Genomic DNA, 4,672 nt, shown 5'->3' with positions numbered 1-4,672 from the left:
TCACACATGGTCAATCATGTGGCTTACTTTCTCATTTTTCCCCTTTCTTTTCTCTCTGGTGAGTGCATGTGCCCTACAACAGATTAAATAATAATGATGATGATAAATAAAATAAAATAATTTCCTTTAAAAAAGGATTTGTTTCTTGTAAGTTTTATAGACATTCTCTCACAAAACAATCACCAGTCTGGTAAGAAACATCACTGTCCTTTTACAGATGAGGGAAAGGGTCAGGGAGGGTAAAGAGCACTTTTGTTTTCTCACAGCTGATAAGTGATTAAAAAAAAAATCAGGATCTGATCACAGCTGTGTTTGACTCTAACATTAGTCTTTTTCTTTTCATATACCTTTAAAATTAAGGAAGACTGAAGAAGATAAGGGATAAGATCTTTGTCTTTCTAAAAACTTAGCAATCCATGGGAGTTATAATGAATGAATGGCTACACATTATTGTTGAGCACCTTCACTGATAGTCGTATCTGGTAGGAAGAAAGTAAAGACGGAAACATCTTACCCACTTTAACAATGCTCTCGATTTTCATTATGTATAAACTACTCATTCACTCATTAAAGAAATCGCTATTGAATATCTAGTATCTGCTAGGCATGTTAGATCTTAATCCAATGGCAAAGATGAAAAAGTTCTTGAGATGTCCCAATAAAATACATTTAATTGCAGCAGTGGGCAACTGTGCATTTCATTATCTCATATGACATTGTTTAACTTGAGGCAAGTTCAACTTTAAAAAAAATAAGAATTAAACCTTAACTCTACAGAATATTTAGTGGTTATCGTGAGAGTTTCAGAAAAGTACATTTTATTAATAGCAAAGTATAATATTGGCCATGTATCCACGAATCTGCCTTCATACAATAGACAATGAAGAGCAGAAGATCGGGCCAGCAGTTGGCATGAATCCCACAGGGTTGACTCCATGGTTCGAGGCCTGGACCTGGCAGTTTGAAAAGTACCCCATGCACGTGTGTGTGTGTGTCAAAAATCCTGAGAAGATGGGACCAGCAGTTAGCGTAATGGCTATGTTGCTGGACTCCCACGTAATCGACCACGGTTTGCGTCCCGGACCTGGTGGCTTAAAACTCATGCCGGGCGCGTGTGCATGCGTGCCCAAGATCCTGAGAGAAGAATGGAGGAGAAGGGATTGCGGCGTGGCCATCCCCCCGGGGGGTGATTTCTCACTTTCTGTATCTCTGTCTCTGTCTGTCTGTCTGGCGAGCACACGCGCCCTATAGCAAAAACTTCTCCAAAAAAAAAATCCTGAGAAGAGAATGGAGGAAAAGGGATTGTACCTTGTAAAAAAAATCTGGAGAGTGATTTCTCACTTTTTCTCTCTCTGTCTCTGGCAAGCACACATGCCCTATAGCAAAAAAAAAAAAAAAAAAACAAACAAACAAAAAACCTAACAAAGAAATTACAAAAAGTCAGTGTGTTTTCAAGTTGTTTGTCTTCTTCCCTGACTTGTGAATACTTAGTACTGTAGATTGACAATGTTGTAACTGATGGCCCAGCAGCAGTGGCGTAGCAGTGACCCAAGCCTGTGATGCTAGATCCACAGTCCCAAATTCCTTTTTTAAAATTTTTCTACAGAACTATTTAATTTAACTTTATTTATTTTTTTATTAGTGAGAAAGCAAGCCACCAGGTCCAGGACTCAAACCACTGTCAACCATGTGGGAGTCCAGCACCCTTAACCACCACGCCTCCTGCCAGCCCTGGAAATGTCCCAAATTTCCATCCAGAGACCACCCTGTAACATCTGGGCATATGTGTGCTCGCGATCCAGGCCGAGTGCAGCTGGAGATGGATCTCAGCATGAAGACCGTGTTAGGGATAAGCGGCATCGCTCGCTCGCTCTCTCTCTCTCTCTCTCTCTCAGAATAAGTAAATAAATAGCTAAAAATCAGTATCAGAATTTTGATTCCACATTCATCTGTAGGTCAGTGAAAAGATTTTGTTTTTCAATTACCTGTTAGTGTCTCTGTAATGTCACTTTTCAAGGGAGACAGACTTCATTACACTTCGCCTTCTTTCTCCCAAATTTCTGAGAGCCCGACTGAGAATTACACTGAAAATGGTTCTAAATCATATCTGAAAGGGAATGGGGACCCTTACGCAAATGGCGTAATGGTTACGTTGCTGGACTCCCACGTAGTTGACAGTGGTTCGAGTCCCTGACCCAGGAGCTTAAACTCATACTGGGCGCATGTGCATGCATGCCCAAGATCTCAAGAGAAGACTAGAGGAGAAGGGATTGTGGCATTGCCATCCCCAAGAGGGGGCTGATTTCTTGCTTTCTGTCTGTCTCTCTCTCTCTGGTAAGCACATGTGCCCTATAGTAAAAATCTCTCTAAAAAAAAAAAAGAAAGAAAGAAAGAAAGAAATGGAATGCACATACATATTTGCTGACATATGCATAAAAGATTTCCAGAAGGCCCCTTAGGAGACACCTCACATCCATTCTCTTGGAAAAGGGTCCCAAGTGATTAGGAAATAGACATAAGAGGATTTTTGCCTTTTGGTAGCTTGAATTTTGAGCCGTATGAATAAACTCTCTATTCAAAAAACTTAAAATAGGCCTGCCACTGGGGCACAGGCAGTAGGGCTGCTACCATGTGACTCTGGAGGTCACATGGAGAGGCTCATGACTTGCATCTCAAGTCTACAGGAGCATGCTAGCATACCTGTGGGCATGTCTGTGATCCTGGCTGGCTGCAGGGCTGAGAGGAGACAGTGAAGGGTCTACCAAGGGTGCCCCTCTCTCTCTTCCATGAAAAAAATGAAAAATTTAAAAAGTAGGTCTTGGGGCTAGCAGGTGGTGTAGTGGTTAAGGCACTGGAGTCCTACATGGTGGACCACGGTTCAAGTACCGGACCTGGCAGCTTGAAATTCAAGTCAGGTGCGTGTGTATGCATGCCCAACATCCCAAGAGGAGAATGGAGAAGGGACTGTAATCCACAGGACCCTGTGGGTGATTTCTCTCTCTCTCCTCCATCTCTGTCCGATGAGTGCACACACCCTAGGCAAAGCAATTAAAAAAAAGTGTGTGAATTGAGATGTGCCTTCTTATGCTACAGGAAACCCTTTGTCCACCAAAGGAAGGCATTTGGGCCAGCCTGCTGGATCCTAAAATTCATGTTGGCCACTGCCCAGATGACACAGAGTTAATCTCTGCATTTAAGTGTGAGGTTGCCCCTAGGCCGCCTAGCCTATCATCACCAGTACATGTTTGAGGACACCTGGATCACTCAGCCCATGGCTGAACAACCTAGACCAGAGAACTAACCAGTAATCCTTTTAAATGACTATGTGTAGGCGTGGTTTAGCAGGCAGCAAAACCTGATCAATAAAATATGCACTATGCATTAAGATTCATTTAGAAAATGCAGCTGAGTAAATCTTATAGATGGTTTAAAAGTTTCTCTTATTTAATGCACGTCAGGTAGCTTTCATATCATTAAAATTATCTTCTTCTTTTTAATGACCTCATTATATTCCATGGTAACATGATTTAACATTCGCTGTTGCTGTATATTGATATTACAGTTTAGGAAGAATAATACTGTATACAATTCGCTTAAACTACAGGCATCCAGTATTAAGTCCTCTTCCAGAGTAAGGAGTACTAACAGTGATTATTAGCACACTGCTTGCATCCCTCTAGGCTCGGTTCTGTCTGAATTTTTGGATCACATTTGCAGGAAACGCACTCCCCACACCTCTCAGCAAAGCCTCTGCCTCTTACACCAATTTACCAAAGTCTGTTTCCTCTTAGATCACGCCATTAGTCAAGATCCTATTTCACCCTAAAGTTACTCCCATCATTCCTGAAATAGATATATTCAAGATTCAGTGGGCCAGCCCACAGCCTCGTGGTTACATAAGCTAGATCCCACATGGCTGACTGCATGGCTTGAGATGCAGAGCAAAATCCACTGGCTTGAAAAACACTGGGTGCATGTGCATATGTGCCCAAAATCTTAACGGAGAGATGGAGGAAAAGGGATTGCCCATTCCCCATGGAGGAGAGTGCTTTCTGCTTTTCTTCTATCTCTCTTCTGTTTATCTGTCTCATCAATGAGTGCATACACCCTCTGACAAATTTTTAAAAACTAAGATTCAACTTCAGGGGGCCAGCAGGTGGCATGGTGGTTAAGACACTGGACTTCCATATGGCTAACCTGGTTTGATTCTCAGACCTGGCGGCTTGCTTTCTCACTTTCCTTCTCTGTCTCTCTCTCTCTCTCTCTCTGTCTCTTTCTGATGACTATACCAAGTTAAAAAATAACATTAATGGGACCAGAAAATGGTGTAATGATTATGTCACTGTATTCCCCTGTAGTTAACTGTGGTTCGAGTCCCAGACCCGGTGACCTAAAACACATGTGTGCATGTGTTCCCAAAATTCCAGGAGGAGAATGGAGCAGAAGGGATTGCAGTGTGGCCATCTTCCCAAGGGATGATTTCTCATTTTCTGTCTCTCTGTCTCTCCAGTGAGCATAAGCACCCAATAGCAAAATCCTCTAAAAAGAAAATAATAGTAAATAAAATAAATAATTCTTTAAAAGAAATTAAAATTCAGCTTTAGGATTCTGTCAAATAGCTGAATTCAACCCACTGAGACTTTTGATAACTAAAAAACCTAAAAAAGGTATT

Source organism: Tupaia chinensis, unplaced genomic scaffold (genome assembly GCF_000334495.1).
Source record: "Tupaia chinensis unplaced genomic scaffold, TupChi_1.0 Scaffold143593_1, whole genome shotgun sequence".
In the NCBI taxonomy this organism is placed as follows: domain Eukaryota; kingdom Metazoa; phylum Chordata; class Mammalia; order Scandentia; family Tupaiidae; genus Tupaia; species Tupaia belangeri.
This window is presented reverse-complemented; position numbering follows the sequence as displayed.